The following is an 18,348-nucleotide window of genomic DNA, read 5'->3' as shown; positions in this document are numbered from 1 at the left end:
TCTCCCCTTTTGAGGGGGTCCAGCCTTAACTGGGCAGAGCCTGAACTAGTCAGTCTTATCAGGCCTCAGATTGGCTCCACCAAGGAGGTCCAACTTCAGGCATTTGGACAGAAAACAGAGCAACTTTTTCTTCTTCTTCTTTTTTTTTTGTTTTAATACAATGTTAATTTTTTTTATTCAATAGTATTTTCTACTGAACAAAGTAATTCTTTATTTTTATTTATTTATCTATTAATTTATTTGTTTTTTGGGTCACACCCTGTGATGCTCAGTGGTTACTCCTGGCTCTGCACTCAGGAGTTACTCCTGCCAGTGCTTGGGGGACCATATGGGATGCTGGGAATCGAACCCAGGTCAGCTGCGTGCAAGGCAAACGCCCTAACCACTGTGCTATCCCTCCAGCCCCTGAGCAACTTCTTTAGACACATATTGTTTCTGTTATTTCCCAAGACTCCCATTGCCAAGGACCCCCATCCACCTGTCTGCTTCTGTAGGACCCCCGCCCCTAAGAGGAGCTCTTCCCCACAGACACAAACTCTTTCCTTAATCCAGATCTCAGTCCTGGGTTAGCCTTGTAGTTTACTCACTATGTGCCATCTAGCATTTGCCCTTGCATACAGAAAACAATGTGAATGTTTCACACGGAAATGTCTTGTATGTCTTTCATATGGAAAGCACTGAGAGACATGTGCCAGGCTCAACCTCTCTCCTATTTTAAATCTCTGGTTTCCTAGTTTCTGATACCACACCCAGATTGAAAAGGCTCTTAGGTCAAACCACCTGGATAATCTCTCTTAAAGGTTAATCTCCCTTGAGGCCTGGCTTCATCTACAAAATACCCCCAGCTCTCCCTAGGTTCATGTGTGACTGAATAACAGGAGGGGTGTGTGTGTGTGTGTGTGTGTGTGTGTGTGTGTGTGTGTACATAGGGATGGGATGAATCTCAAAAATCTTTTTGAATTCTGCCACCACGACTCATTGTCAGTGTTACACATGGAAAGAAAGTTTATCCAGAGAAGTTGTGATTACCCAGTAGGCCCCAAATTAACCTGGGCTCTGTTATACCCATTACCTTGGAGAGCAAATTGACTTTGTGTATCTTTTGAGGAAGTTCACACCCAGCCCTTTATAAAGCTCCACAAACTGTAGAATTATGGCAAAGACAAAGTGGATTAAGAATCACTTCTACCCTAGCACCGTCCTTGGAGTTTTTAATGTTAAAAAAATTTATTTCATTTTATATTACTTTATTTTGGTTTTGGGCCATAGCAGGCTGTATTCAGGGCTTGCTTCTGGCTCTCCACTCACGGTTCACTCCTGATGAACTCAAAAACCCATATAGGATGCCAGAAATTGGACCTACATCATCAAGGCAAACAAGTACCTGTATTATATGTATGACCTTATTCTGAATAATTTTTAGTGGTAAAGCATGTAAACTACAAGGTATATGATTTTTTTTTCTTTTTGGGTCACACCCGGCGATGCTCAGGGGTTACTCCTGGCTCATGCGCTCAGGAATTGCTCCTGGTGGTGCTCGGGGGACCATACGGGATGCTGGGAATCTAACCTGTGTCGGCCATGTTGGCTGTGTGCAAGGCAAACGCCCTATCTGCTGTGCTATCGCTCCAGCCCCCAAGGTATACGATCTTAGGTCGGTGCATATTCTCTGTACATAAAATACATGATTAAATTTGAGTAATTTGAAAATGAGAGTACTTAAAATTCAATTTTTCCCCCCATTTGTCTTGCTTTTATCTATTACTATCATACTGTTCCTTCCCATGGCAGACCAAATTTTAGGTTTGTACACAAAACATGCATTCAGGGCCAGAGAGTTAGTACAGCAGGAGATAGTACTTAGAGATAATACAGCCCCAAAACAAAACAAGCAAACAGAAATCATGCATTAATGTCATTAAAAGGCTCTAATTTATTGCTGCTTTTCTTTGTGGTTCTGGGTTTATATACATGTATGCAAACATTTTATGTTTTACTATTGTGATTATGAAATCGTTCATAAAAAAAGAACACTTCCATTGCACTTTGGAGCCATTCTTATTGTCCATTTTAATTCATGATCATTACTGAAAAATATTTTGAGACAGAAGGAGGGTAATATCACCCATCTCTCCAGACATCCTTCCCAACCAGGGCAGTGCCTAGTCTTGCCCCCAGAGAATATAGCTCTGAGTTAGAGAAGAAGATTGCTGCAGTGGGGCCTGCATTCAGGATCAGTAATGGAATGGTTCTGCTTCCCACACTTGTGGGAGGAGAAGTTGCAACTTGGGTCTCTAAGTAGCCACCTTAGACATGCCTTTATTGGTTCGAAGCAGCTGTTTTCTTGGAACACAAGCATGTGCTTTGGGAACCCAGGGCCTGAGCATTCCCTTGTGCTTGGCCCTTTGTCTCTGAATGAGGTTGTTCCTTGATCCTGGCTTCCTATGGGCTCCCCCGGGATGATTCTTGGGGCTGCTGCATTACCCTGAGTTTCAAGGTCAGCATAGCCTTGGTACCTACCTATCTTTCTAGTCCTCTCTCAGCAGGGACAGTGTGTGGTTGGCAGGTGCAGCCCCAGAACCTCTCCGTGTTTTTGGCATACAAGAGTCAGCAAATGTTTGTGAATCTACTTGGTCAACTGAACAAAAACCATGGGCTGAGAAGGTGTTTGAAATTGTCCTGGGAATTCTTTATAAAAATATGACTCAGGTCTCAAGTGAATGATGATCTGGTCCTTCCTCTTGCAGAAAGTCCGATTTCCTTAGTCAGGAAAGTTTTTTGCTCCACACCTGTGAGTGGAGAAAGAGTGAGCAAGACCCCGATTGGGACACGATGGCCAAGGCCATGTGCCTGACAAACAGGTCCCTTAGAGGAAAGAGGAGCTTCCAGAGCCCGCCAGTCTTTCCCACACACACTGAAATTCCACAAAGCCATATGGATGCTTTAGAAATAAAATATGAGAAGAAGCTTGGAAGTGTGTGTGACTTGTTCTATTGCCACCTCAATGTGATCCTGAAACTGTAAGTGCAGATGGAGCTCCCATTGACCTGGGTTCCCTATGAGATTTTCAGGAGCAGAGATTCCCCCAACAACCCTATATAAACACTGATCATGGAGCAGGAACCATACTTGCATGGTTGTCACTCATGGTGACACCTAGCCCTACCTGATTCACCCTATCACAGCGGATCTGAGGCTGATGTGAGGAGCTGAGTGGGACTGAAGAGACTAAAGAATCCAAGAAAGAGAATCAGGAACATGGACCAAAGATGAAGTGACTAGAGATCTGGATGGAGGCTGAAACTGTTCATCACTGGGCTTCACACACTTAGTGCTGTGTCTTGGCTCCCTCCAAGTCCATGATTGGGTGTGGCACAGACCACAGTGCAATACCATCTGAGAGATTGGCGTATGTTGATTCTGTGTCATATGCTGACTAGCTTTCCCTGACGACTGGGGACAGCAGGGCTGGGAAAGGAACAGAGAATGTGGTGATGCACAGAGCAGATTCCAGAAGGTTCTCTCTCTCCTCAAGAATGAGGAAGTTGGAATCTGTATAAAGGAGGTTTAACTCAAACTCAGTGTGTGGGGGAAGATGTCATAACATTTTATCACCCAGCTAGGGGCAGATGTGCACCGACCCCATGGCCAATCCCACTGGGGAAGCTTTTGTGTGGGACGTTGGCCATTACTCAGATGTTCATTCTGCAAATAGCTGAGATTCTAGGCACTGAGCCTATCACAGCTAGCTGACAGGTCTTATGGAGATTGTGGACTACACATAGCTAAATCATTAATAATCCATATTTCCAGTATGGACTGTGAAGAGTTTTTGAAAGGGGTAAATAGTGGCCATTCAGGACATGGGCACATAGACAGGTGCTGGGAGTTCTCTGGAAAACAGAGCTAGTAGAACTGCTCAGGGAGCAAGGTATGTGCTATGGAGCAAACTTCCTTAGGCACACAATGAAGGAAGCCTGACTTTCCAAAGCCAGCAAAAGCAGGACAAGAGGGACTGCTCAAGGGGTTGGAAGCAATATGAGAGTTCTGAAAGTCAAAGGTCTTGGACTAGAGAGATCCCAAGGTAAAGACTTATGATTTATGCTCCTGGGTTCACTCTGTGGTCAAACCGAAGAAGAAAAAAAAAATCTGAGGAATTTGAAGAAAGCCAGGTATCTGGAATGAATTAAGTGGTTCTCCTCCACTTTTTCTCTGTGTTCTCTTTCATCCCCAATTATGAGTGCATCCAGGAACTCAAGAGATCTGAGACATCACAATGAGGATGCTAGGTTAACTTTCCCTGTTCCAAAGAATCCTAGAGTTAACTTCCTGGAATTACATTGTCCTGTTCCAAAGAGTCTAGCTCATTACACCACTCCCTGCCCTTCCCTGCTGCAAATCTGTTCACCCTCTCAGGCCAGTTTAAAATCTACCTCCTGAAATTATACGAAGCAAGTGTGGAACAGAGATTACTTGTTGAGAATGGATGTGAATGGGGGAGTAAAAGGATCCTCTGGTTTTGGTTTCTTGCTTGCTTGCTTGCTTTTATTATTGCAAGTATTTATAATTTTGCTTTAAAAGAATGAAAAACAGTTCAACAAAGAAAAATCATCAACTTCCTCCATGGAGACTTCTCTGATTCTCTATTATACAGAGATTCTCATGTTCCTTAAAATTTCTGCCATCTACCACCAACCTCTTCTCTCTCTTCCTTAGAGCATGGGGCCCAGCTGGAGCTATCTGTGGTTTGAGAACAGTTTTGCATGCACTAGAAACACCACAAATATTTGGTGAATAGATCAAGACTTCTAATTTTGGTGACACCAATCATGAGAATCAAAGTTTGCTCTGTGTGTGCTCCAGTGCTAAAATCCCATCTTCAGTGGAGTTCCAACTCTGCAGTTTACCTGGAAAAATAAACCATGTTTATTTCCCTTTCCAGTATGCACATTTTCACTTGAGGAAAAGACAAGCTCCTCAGCTGCCCAACAAATCGGGGTTGACAGTACATAGGGGTGGATGGGAGCTGGGGATCAATGCGACTCTTCCTCCTGTAAGGAACCTGGGCCAGAAGCAGAGTGTGTCTTAGGGTGGCTGCCCTAATGCCCTGGGAAACACCCTCTGTATGCTTTCTTCCACTTGGGTCCACTAGATGGCCTACGACCAACACTGGTGATGGTTGGGAAAAGATTTCATCATTTGCCTGTTCATTGTTTGCTGTCTTTCATCACTGGACACCACAAATCTCTGAAAAAAAATCACTAATATTAAAAATAAACTCCGTGCAGACTTGAGAACAGGAAAAAAATACTAAGGGTGGCTGATTCTGACAAAGTGGTAACTGATTTCCTGAATGCTGGCATTATATTAAACACAACAGAGACAGCTCTGCCTAGGAAACAAATGAATAGTAAAATACATTTAAGGACCTATTATGCATCTATGAAGCTAGTTAAAGTAAAGAGAACCATGAGGCTGGAACCACAGTACAGTGGGTAGGGTGTTTGCCTTGCATGCAGTCAACCTGGGTTCATTCCCCGGCATCTCATGTGGTCCCCTGAACTCTGAGTGATCCCTGAGTGCAGAGCCAGAAGTAACACCTGAGCATCACTGGGCATGTCTCTCAAGCCTACCAAAACATAAAGGGAACCAGCATGGTCTTCTTGCCTGAGGGGAGCAGGATAGAAAGAGGAGGGACATTTACACTTTTGCTAGTGCTCTGCATGTGATCATGCCTTTTAAAAAAATATATAGCTTTATATAAGAGACATCAAGTAATTCATTCTCTTTACCCAGAAGATGTTTTCTAAGAAAAAAAGATCTGCAGGTTACAAAAAGTACAATGTGCATAAAAGGTTCAGATCACTATTACTTGTAGCAGCAACAACTAGGAAATGAGTCAGTCGACTGTGATTCATATAATGCCTGGGCATTAAAAAAAACAGTAGAAATGTGGGCTCTGTGAGCATTGAGAGTCATGCTAAGTCACATTTTCTCTAGTAGAGACAGATTTTCTTATTTAGTACAGGACAGTTTTTTTCTGAGTAATCCTTCTACAGATGAAAAGAGAAGTGTCACCAGACAGAAGTTAAGCAAAGTTAAACTCAATGGATTGCATTCCAGTGAGGAAGGTGGATAGTTGCAAACAGGAGAGAATAGAGAATTCTAACTAAATTCTAAATTCTGTCTAACTCAGACAGACATGTGGGTCCAGGAGGCAGTTTAGAGCTAGAGGTGGTCAAGTTTAGCTGCTGTAACTATAAAACACCAAATATTGTGACTCATTTGCTACTGATTTCTGCTATTTATCAGAAATGTGTTTTTCACTCTTCTGAAGACTAAGTACAAGGCAAGGGGCCTGCAGATGCCACTCTTAGGTAGGCCTCTTTCCCTGCCATGTAGACAGCAGCTGTTGTTGTGGCCTCATGAGGCAGAGAGGGTGTACTGGTGTACTGGCCCCTTCTTCCCACAAAGGCTCTGATCTCATCATCAGGACACTCTTTTTTTTTTTACAGTAAGAAATGTTCATTTTTTAAAAAATTTATATTTTTTATAATTATTTTTTATATTTAAAAAATTTATATTCCACTGTTCTTCTTGCACTAACATATGCCTCAGAGACCTGGGCCCTATGCAAACAGGATGAGAACGCTATTCAGTCTCCTAAAGAGGAATTGAAAGAGCTATGCTTGGAATATCACGTTTCACTCAAATGAGAGAAAGAATCTGGAGTTCCGACCTCCTTCTACTATCAAGAATCAGGGACGCTGTCTCGTTTGCCAAGGCATCAAAAATCAGATGGGCTGGTCACGCAATGAGATTTAGAGACGACAGCTGGACTAGAGCTGTTACCGACTGGGTTCCACAGGATGTCAAAAGACTGCATGGCCGCCCACCTACCAGATGGTCAGACTTCTTCATCAAGATCATGAACGATCGGTTTGAGGCTCTTCGTGTTCCTAGAACGAACAGACATCATTGGGCTACATTAGCACGCGACAGGGACAAATGGAGACATTACTGGTGCCCGCTCGAGCAAATCACTGATTAACAGGAAGTCAAGTGATTAAGTGATCAAGTGCTATATTTTTATCGAATCGCTGTGAGATACAGTTACAAAGCTTTTGTGATCAGGTTTCAATCATACAGTGTTCCAACACCCAATGTACATTTCCCACCACCAATTATTCCCATATTTCCCCTCTCACCCCCACCCCACTCCAGTCTGCCTCTATTATAGGCACCTTTCTTCTTTATCTCTGTCTCTGTCTCTCCTTTTGGGCATTATGGTTTGCAATACAGATACTGAGAGACCATCATGTTTGATCTGAAAGTGGGTAAACTTTCAGCTAGCATCTCCCAATCCAAAGAGATCTCTTCCGACCATCATTGTCATAATGGTCCTTTATCTCAACTGCCCTCTCCCCTACTCTTGATACATACTTCCAACCATGGACCATTTACAGCACCCATTCCTACAGTTTCTTCTCAACCTGATCTCCTTCCAGATGTTCCTCTGACACTCCTGTTACATGATTCTCAGGGCTTCCAATCAGCGTTTTGAGAGCACACAGGTGGGCAGTTCCAGGCAGCCCTGCTGGACACTGCACAGAAATGGCAACACCAGCATGGGCCTGAGTGAAGCTTCCTTCATGGGCCTGACTGGGTGCAGGTCTGGCTCTCATGCAGAGAGGCCAAGTACCAGGGTCTTTCACACATGCCACAGAGGAACTATATACTCAGGGGCAGCCTGGAAGTCAATCACAGGCCTCATGTTACAACCTGACATTTGATTCTGCATCAGGCTACTATACAGTTGTATGTTGCACAAATTTTTGTGTGACTTAGAGCCCAACAGACTTGAACTACTTTATTGCACTGTCTGAAGATCACAGGAAAGGAACCAGGTGATGACGCATCATTTAACTGGATGCTGGGTCCACATGGGGAGGTTTTTCTGGCATCCTCTTACTGGCAGGAAAATGGCAGATGATAAGGCAGCACTGATTATTACAATATAAAAATAGATGTTTGAGTACTGGTAAGTGAAGTATTGCCAAATTGTGTTTAGGATTTGTTTGCTTTCTCCAATTAGATGGTAGGATTAAAAGTGAAGTTCAAACTGTTCCAGAGGTTTCCTCAAATTCCTTGACAACTTCTATGCTCCCATATCAAAAATATTTACTAAGCACCTATATGTTCCAGAGCTAGTGCCAGAAACTGGGGTGATACCTCTGAATGGTGAGGACACTGTTTCTACCTTGATCAGGCTGAGTGTTGTAGACAAGTCACTGGTGACTCACAAGTAAATGATGTCATCAGAGCCAGTGATGCAGAGATGATTTCAAATTTTTATTCTTTTTTATTTTGAAGGGGCTCCCACACAATGCTCAGGAAGTTCAAGGGACCCTCTGGTGACTCTTAGTCCTCTGGGTCAGTAGCTATCCATGAGGGCCTGAGGCAACATTGCTATTCAATCCCTGAGATGCTGGGATTGTTCAGAACATACCTGTAGTGGTTCAGAACCTCCAGGGCTGCACCCAGTGATGCTTGGGGATCCCTAAGTGGTGCTGGGTATCAAACCAGGGTCAATCACATGCAAGACAAGCATCAGAAACTCTGTACTATCTTACCGTCACCCAGAGATTATTTTTTTTTAAATAAATGTGATTCAGGGCCAGGGAGATAGTGAAAAGAACTTCAGTAACATGTTCCAATGCTGTTCCTGTGCAGTAGTTCCTGAGCACAGTCAGATGTGACCCTGGGTCAGGAGTAAGCCCTGAGTAGTGACAGACCTGAATGCCTAGTCACCCCCCCACCCCCACCCCCCAAAAAAACCCAACACAAGAAGGAGAAATGCAGTTTAAACAGAAACCTGCAAGTGAAAATTCAGATGAGTGTATTATTGATAAAATCAAAAGCAATCAGCAGGAAATTTAAACAGCAGAAACTTTTTTCTCACATTTCTGGGGATTGGGAAGTTCAAAATGCAGCTGATTTTGCTCCCTGTAAGGACTCCTTCCTAGCCTTTAGGTGGCTATCTTCTTGCTATATCCTTCCTTGGCAGAGAAAGGGCACAGAGAAGAGAAAAGGTCTCTGGTTCTCTTTGTACATGAATATAAACCTGTTAGGTCACCTTTATTACCTCCACAATGGTCCTACCTTTAACTATTGTAAAATTTGAGGTTGGGGTTTCAATATATGAATTTTGTAGAATACTCCTCAGTCCATTACCCTAAGAAGAGGGAGAATGAAAGGATTCCATGAGCAGAGGAAGTCACAACTAAGGCCCTGGAAGAGGAAAAAAGTCACAAACCAGAGTGCAGGAGGAGGATTTAAGGCCAAGATTTAACACCAAGCTAGGCATCCTTTTCTATCCTAGGAGCAATGAGAAACCACAGGAGGACCAGAGTTTGCCCTCCAAACCCTGGAGAGCAAGAGTGAATGTGCGGCAAGTAGACATGAGGCAAGAGATGCTGGCAGTTTGGACAAGAGAAGCAGTTGTTAACACGGTGTTGCTTGTTTTGCGGGGGGAGAGACAGAGAGAGAGACAGAGAGAGACAGAGACAGAGACAGAGAGACAGAGAGAAAGACAGAGAGAGACAGAGATAGAGACAGAAAGAGACAGATAGAGATGGATTTGAGATATTGTTGGAAGCAGAATCTCAAGCCTTTGAAAAAGCTTGAATATAGGGAGGGAAAAGAGGGCTACAACCTACACTGTGCTAAATCTCAGCCTTCTGTATTGCCAGACCTAGCATTCATCAACCCAGCTGTCCGGCGCCTTTGCTCTTTAATAAAGGACAGTGGGGTTTCGGACAGGACACAGATCAGAGACAGGCATTCAGCCCGTCTTCATGCAGAATTCAGTACCATAGTCTGGCAAGTGTGAAAGAATATTATTTTTTCCTAAGAACAGAAAAGACACTGGATCCTCTTGCTATACTAATAGCCACACCTCAGAGAAAATCTTTTCCCCCCGCCACATGGAACCAAGCAAAACAAAAAACCATGCACAGATGGCAAACTACAGAGTCTAAAGCTCCTTCAACTCAGATTTGGAACTTTGCAGGCCCAACTCCTCTGTATTTGGTAATGGTCTCTACACCACAGACAGACTATGACAACTCTAGAAAGGAACATGTTTTGCACCTTCCTATTGCTCTGTGTGCCACCACGGAGCCCAATTTCTTCCTGCAGTGTCTTCCTGGGAGATTGGGCTGCTGTTCTTGGGAGCAGATCTCCATCTTGAGTGAGAATGGTGCTGAGTGGTCCCTTGGCCAGTGCAGTGCTATTTCATCTCTCTCCCAGTGCATCTGGCTTGCCTCATAGGCAGACACACATCTGCATTCAGAGACTCACGACTGCAACGTTCCACTAAAGTTCAGGTGCCTGGCCTTGGTGCCATGCAGTTCATCATACCTTTAGCTCCTGATTCACAGGGATTTATTCTGAACAGGGAGCATGGCCACAGGAGGCAATTAAAGTGGGGTTTGGGATATCCAGATGGAATGAAGACTTTGGGTTGACTGCTGAAGCGTGGGTTTGCAGATCTGGACATAGCACAAAGACCAGCCTTTGAAATGCCCCCGCAGAAGGCCCTGCTTACAGCCCTCCCTGAACATTGAGTTTCTTTGCTGCTTTGAGCTCCTGCACATATTCCATCTTCCATGTTGTCATCCTCCCCACAGCTCTTCAGTCACTCTCCACCCAGCTCCAAGCTCTAGCCCCTAAACCAGATCATCTTATGAGGTCTCCTACAGCTTTGCAACATTCTGTGGTGTCCCTCGTGGCCATTCTCATTGCCTTCTAAAGGGCTCCCTGTTCTGTAGCCTCTGGGACATCTCAAATTACCTCTCCCAGGCTTCTGAGCAAGCAAGAGTGTGATCGAGGCTCCGTCAATGACACACAAGCACAACCATTGGATTGGATCTGAGCTGAGAGGAAGAGGGAAGAGGTCAAGGACATGTGACCCGGTTGAAAATTCCCAAGCAGTGAGTGGGAACCTTTCCAGCTCCCAGAGAGTGTGTGCTTCTGGATCTGGGCATGTTCTGGAAATTTCCTCTCCAGTAGACTACTGATAGTGATTTTTGTAAACTAGGTGATATTCAGTAATGAATCCCATTAACTAGCCAAATGGTTTCTGCCATTTTTGATAAAGCCTCTTTTTAAAATTTTATAACACCTTATATTAAGTATGTGATCCAGATCTTCAGACTCTGAATCACATATTATATATGAGAATAAATATTTAATATGTACCCCTGCCAGGTGGCATTTCAGTCACAGTGAGTGTGCGCACGCATGTGCACACATGTGTGAGTGTGTACATATATGTGCATGTGTGTGTGCATGCAGGAGTGTGGGCATGTGTATGTGTATGTAGCATTTGCTTCAGTTTAAAGATAAACAGAAACAGATGCTTCACACCCTGTACCAGGCTGAATACATCCAGGGCACCTTGGAAGGGGGTTGGTGAGCCCAGCACTTGACCCAACGGAGTCCCAACAGGCAAAAACCTCCAGAACCCAATCACTGCCATGTTCACAGTCAATATCCACAGTCTTGGGATGAGCCCCTCATACATGAGAACGAACATGCTAAAAAAAACTCAGGTATGTGGGTTTCTGTGACTAAAATCTCCAGTCTTGCACGAAGTCGGGAATGGGTGACCTTCCCCCATTTCCCTGTGTTTCCACCCAGTCATGAACTGCCTCTGGCACCATTTAGCTTACCATGATCAAGAGACACACAACTAATCTCAGAAGAAAGCCACAAGTTGCCTCTAGACTATCTAGTCCATCTAGTTAAAAATTTAACTCCAACTCTATCGCCTTATTAAAAATTTTAGAATTCCGTTCAGCCTAAGGACCACATGGAGGGTGCAGGAACCACAGATCCCAGAGGAAAAAAAAAAAACAGGTTCCAAAAAGAGCTGAGATCACTGGCAAGTTCCAGATGGAGTAGGTGCCGCATTCCGCCTCCCCCAGATGGAACCCCGGTGACCAGAAGCCTCTACAAACACAGCTCGAGTATGCGGGAATGAGGACTTTTTCTCAAAACCTCTCTCTATATACAAAGTGATCAATGAGAAGTAAACCACCCAATCTTTCTCCCTGAAAATCAGAGTTAAGTTTGGAGCACAGCCACAGTCCCAGAAGCACAAGGACTTAATGCAGAACCCAGCAGCTTGGAGCAGAAAAGTGAAAGGACTATGCGTTGATCCAGGCCATCAAGTCTGCCGGAGGGGAAAGGGTGTTGCCCCATTCGCTCTCTCTTCTCTGGAAAGAAGGATGGCGGCCGCATGGGAGGCTTGTGGGCAGCAGGTATGAGCCGGGGGTGTGGGGGCAACTAAAACCTCATGGGAAGGGGGGCGTTCCGGTCCGTCCTTCACGCCCTACCGAGGTCACCAGTTGCCCCCCACGAGCGGCTCTCCAGCACAGCCACAGCCCCAAAAGCACAAGGACTTAATGCAGAACCCAGCAGCTTGGAGCAGAAAAGTGAAAGGACTATGCGTTAATCCAGGCCATCATGTCTGCCCGGAGGGGAAAGGGTGTTGCTCCCTTCCGCCCTCCTCCCTCTGGAAAGAAAGATGGCGGCCACATGGGAGCCTTGTGGACAGCAGGTATGAGCCGGGGGAGTGGGGGCGACTAAAACCTCATGGGAAGGGGGGCATTTCGGTCCGCCCTTCAAGCCCTACCGAGGCCACCAGTTGCCCCCACGAGCGGCTCTCCAGCACAGCCACAGCCCCAGAGGGCTTAATGCAGAACCCAGCAGCTTGGAGCAGAAAAGTGAAAGGACTATGCATTAATCCAGGCAATCATTTCTGCCCAGAGGGGAAAGGGTGTTGCTCCCTTCCGCCCTCCTCCCTCTGGAAAGAAAGATGGCGGCCACATGGGAGCCTTGTGGACAGCAGGTATGAGCCGGGGGAGTGGGGGCGACTAAAACCTCATGGGTCGGGGGGCGTTCCGGTCCGTCCTTCACGCCCTACCGAGGTCACCAGTCGCCCCCCGCGAGCGGCTCTCCAGCACGGCCATGGCCCCAGAAGCACAAGGACTTAATGCAGAACCCAGCAGCTTGGAGCAGAAAAGTGAATGGACTATGCGTTGATCCAGCCCATCAAGTCTGCCGGAGGGGAAAGGGTGTTGCCCCATTCGCCCTCTCCTCTCTGGAAAGAAAGATGGCGGCCACATGGGAGCCTTGTGGACAGCAGGTATGAGCCGGGAGTGTGGGGGCGACTAAAACCTCATGGGAAGGGGGGCCTTTCGCTCCGCCCTTCACGCCCTACCGAGGCCACCGGTCCCCCCGCGAGCGGCTCTCCAGCACGGCCACGACTCCAGAACACAGAAACCAATTTCTTAACTATCTGGCTTTCAGTAGAAATACTTCCAGGGTCAATAGGTAAAATAGCAGAAATCCAAAACCAACATTTAATTCTTGAACCCAGCTGTAGAAAGCAAATCACTTCACAATGCTTTTTCAGCATGTCTGATTGGGGGGGGGGTAAACTCTAAATAATAGTGGTGAATCTTTTATTGAAACAATGAATCTAATCAAAGCAGATAGAGTGTTAACTAGAATTCATCTGCCTCACAGGGACGGGGAGGGGTGGGGGGTGGGGTTTTATTGGGGTTCTTCATGGTAAAAAATAAGTATTGGTAAAGGGAAATGTGTTTGATATTTGCATGACTGAGACATAAACCTGAAAGCTTTGTAACCTTTCCCATAGCGATTCAATAAATAAATAAATAAATAAAATTTTAGAATTCCTGGAGCCTATGGCCCCATTCGTGGCCATGTCGCATCTCATACTCTATGCCATTGATGTGCCAAGAGTAGCACACCACATTTGATGAGGTCTAAAGTAAAAGGCAACTAATTTTAATTGTATGTATGTACAGTTTCAATATGTACATATACATATATATATGCATACAAGGCTCAACCTGTAAAAACACGCTAGTAATCTCTTATTCCAAGGTGAGATACAACAATTTTCACACACTTTCTTCTAAGGAAATCTTTTTGGATAATTTTTAGTAGATTATTTATAACAAGCAATACAAAATAAATTATTTAGGATCTGCTTTTAGGGCAGGCTTGGGTGGTGGTGAGAAAATTTGAAATAATGATGGTGCAAAGGCGTACTGGTGGTAGAATTGGTGTTGGAATATAAAAATAATAAATTATTGTGAATAATAATTAAATTAAAAAATAAAAAATAGGGGGTATGGTACCGTCAGCAGGTCAATCTGTACCTGTGATGCAAGTGCATCAGCAGCCTGATAGCGCCTTCAGACTTCCAGATACCCCAAAATTGCTGCTGTGACTTTGGCCAGACCCCCAAAACTTGGGGCAAAGAGTACCAAGAAAGTAATCAGCCAAAAGCTAGGTATGTGGGAGACACACCCACAAACCATCTCTGGTTCAGCTATATAACTGGAGGCATGGACTCTCTGGTTCCTGATGGAACTGCTTAATGGCCATGATCCCAGAGACTCAGAAACAAATCTCGAAACCCAACAGCTTTTGGCAGAGATGCATCCAGTCCCTGTATTAAGTTACAGGCGCTGGGCCATCCCAGGTGGGAATAGGTTTCGTGCCTTGGCCTGTTCCCCCGGCGGCCCAGTGGCTGCCATCCTCCAGAGACCACTGGACAGTCAGGTTTGGGCCCACGGTGAGGAGACACACGGGGCCTCATGGGATGGGGGTGGGGCCGACTCTTTCTCCCCACCCCAACGAGACCCCAAGTCATCACCCACGAACGGCCTCTCAGGCTCCTGATCAAGCTGCTTAAAGGCCATGATCCCAGAGATTCAGAAACAAATCTTGAAACCCAGCAAAAATACATCCGGATCCTGCAGTAGGTTACTGTCACCAGGCCATTCCATGGGGGAAAGGCTGTCCCTCCGCCTGGTCCCCCTAGGAGGCTTGGTGGCCGCCATCCTCCAGAGGCCATTGGACAGTCAGGTGTGGGCCCTCAGTGATGAGACACGTGGGGCCTCACGGGATGGCAGTGGAGCCGGCCCTTTCCTCCCCATCCTAACGAGACCTCTAGTCGTTCCCCCTCTAACAGCCTTTCTGGCTCCTGATCAAGCTGCTTAATAGCCATGATCCAAGAGACTCAGGAACAAATCTCAGAAACCAGCAGGTTTTGGCAGAAGTCCCTCCAGATTTAATTGTTAAAATTTTGAAATTTCAAAATCCTGCAGCCACTACTGCAGCCACGTGACATCATATGTTATTCATAACCAGAATAGAAAACAACTTGTCTACTGTTGCCTTTTTAGCAGATATGAGTGTTGGGGTAAAATCCCAAATAATAATGGTGGGTCTGGTGTCAAAATATTGAATGTAATCAAAGTAGAGAGAGAGTAATGTGGAATTCATCTGCCCCACAGGTAGGAGGAGATTGTGGGATGAGAGTATACTGGGGTTTTTGGTGGTGGATAATGGGCACTGGTGAAGGTACGGTTGTTTCATTGTATGATCATGACTTAAACCTGAAAGCTTTGTAACTACTCTCATGGTTATTCAATAAATAAAATTATAAAAAAATGAAAAAAAAAGTAAGGGGGAGTTCATGTCCAATACAATCAGTTAATCAGTGGCTGAATAAATAACAGTACTCCTACATAAAAAAAATAATAATATTAAAAAAATAAAGATAAACAGAATCTTGGGACATTTAACAAATCTCCCAGTTTTGCAGCTAGTGGGAAGCAGAGCTGGAAGTGGAGTATATCTAAATCGTTGCACCTTTGCTCTGTTCTTGCCACCCTGCACTTCCCAGCAGCTCTCTGAAACATAACAGGCCACTATGCTGACTCCTGCACTTCCCTTCACCTGGAATCCATTCCTCTAGGTCACAGGTCGGGCCCAGAGGTAGCTTCCAGGTGCATCCAGACCCATGTGGACCTGTTAATTCAGTAACTACATCGTCTGACGGGCTCCTGGGATGTGCGTCTGCACTTGTCAAACTTCCCTGCACTATGAGGCATCCTAGAGATCTTGCTAAAATGTGCACTATGATACTGGAGGTTTCAGTAGGCCCCAAAACTGAGAGTTTTAGTTAAGATTCCAGCAGTGCCATTCTGGTCGATGAACAGTGTTGCTTGACCGTTTGGAACCACCGCTTGGGCATGCTTGGGTGATATGAATGACTGATGATGTGAGCAATGAGGTGGAGCCATGGAGCCTCAAAGAGATCTTGCATAGACTTAAAAATTAAACTATAGAGTCATAGTATAGTGGGTAGGGTGTTTGCCTTGCATGCGTCTACCCAGGTTTTTTCCCCCACTATTCCATGTGGTACCCTGAGCACAGCCAGGAGTAATTCCTGAGTGCAGAGCCAAGAGTAACCCTTGAGCATCACTCAGTGTAGTCCAAGGATGAAAAAAATTTAGACTACAGAGATGAACGAGAGAAATTTGTGTATTTAACACAAATTTCATGCGGCATGGGACCCTTCCTAAGGAAACAAAACATATTGATTGTTTGACAGCGTTGATCATCTTTTCTCTTTTGAGGGAACACTCCCAAGTAGTGCTCAGGGGGCACAGGAGTCACAGCTGGCAATATTCAGTCAATCTGGTCAACAGTTCAGTGCTTAGGCCTGGAGAGGCAGCTGATGGGGTCCAGGTGTGCTGAAAATGGGATACCAGGATGACAGCCTGCAATGCTGGATGACACAGGCTGTCAGGTGTGGGCTTTGGGTCCAGGGAGATATTTTTAGGTGAGATTAGATGACACATGGATAGGTATGTTGAAATACATAGGCCAAAGAGCTTGAAGTTTATCTGGTATACTGGGGGAAACTAAGTCAGAGCCTCTTATCAGGGCTCCTTTTCTTATTTGGATAATATTTATGTTGGGAGCTGCCTCTCTGTGAGGATTTTTTACCCATTTCAGTGTGGAGGTCAAAGGTAAAGGCAGGTGACCTTTCTCATATCACTTTACCTGAAATCTCCACCTGCCAAGGGACACCCTGACCCCCCTTCCTTCTCACTTTGAATTCTGAATCTCATCTTCATTCACAGTGACTCTATTTCCCCGGAGTAGGCACACCTGCTCCAGTGAAGGGAGACAACTCTGTGGATCAAGTGAAGAAACAGTGGTACGCACAGCCCACTCATACCCCATTTGGGCTAGAGAAGGGTGATGCAGCTTCCCCAGGACATGAAAGCTGCTCTCCATGACAGCTGTTGGACTGTGGTTGCCTGGACTCTGTTGCCAGCTTTCAGGGTGGAGCCTGCAGTCACTGAGGCCTGTCTATGCACAACTACACTCAGACTTCTTCAGAACAAGAAGCGAGCAGATGGGAGCAGGGAAGACTCACTCAGGGTTACCCAGGCCAGCAGCACCCAGATCCGTGAGTGAGCACTAGGCTCTGAAGTTTTGGGAAGCAGAGACAGTTCCCCCTGAAGGTTATTAATCTGTGAATATTTGAATGCAAAAACCAGTAACAATGATGGGTCTCATTCTCCTGACCCTGAAAAAGCCTCGAATGTGACACTTTTTAAAATCTCAGGGTTAGGACGAAGGAGACATTACTGGGGCTTGCTTGAGGCAATCGATGAACAACAGGATGACAGTGACAGTGACAGTGATTTGAATGCAGGGAGGAGGTGAGAGGAGAGATCCTGCACATGTGTGATCAGCAAACTACTACACCACCCAGCAGGATTTATGATCCTGGCAGGAAATGACGTCACCTCCCGCCTGTCAGGAAGCAGCAAGAAGGCTGCTCCCAGATAAGGGAGGGGGTGCTGGTTCTGGATCCAGGGAAGGTGTGCGTTTGTAGGAGTCTCCCCAAGAGACTGCTGTGCTTATCAAACTGCCCTTTTGTTCTCATTTTGGTGGTGGAATAACTGTATTTTGTTTGCAGTCAACAGCCCATGTGTCAGAGCGCAGTCCTCCTCCTCAGACTTTCCCATCAACAGGAAAAGCCAAAGCCAGTTCCACTTCCTGCTTATTTCTTGGCTTAGAGCTGTATCTAGAGCTCCTGTGCTTGCACTAAGTAGTATGCAACATGCATGCACACACATACAATATACATGTATGTGCACAGGCACATCCACAGGTGCACGGTGTATGCACACTCATAAGCAGCATCGGCACACACACACACAGCATGCACACAGCAGCACGTACACACACACACACACACACACACACATCACACACAGGCTATGCTTGAGGACCCTGAGACACAGAGGTCACAAGCAGGGGCTCCTGCTTGCAAAGCACAGCTACAGTCAGCTGAGTTTTCTCACTGGCCCTAGCCAGTGAGACACATCAAGAAAACAGAAAAGTGGGTTCCATTTCCCACTTCCACTCTCAAGAGAT

The sequence above is a fragment of the Sorex fumeus genome, unplaced genomic scaffold, assembly GCF_029834395.1.
Source record: "Sorex fumeus unplaced genomic scaffold, SorFum_2.1 ptg000006l, whole genome shotgun sequence".
NCBI lineage: Eukaryota > Metazoa > Chordata > Mammalia > Eulipotyphla > Soricidae > Sorex > Sorex fumeus.
Note: the sequence above shows the minus strand (reverse complement) of the source record.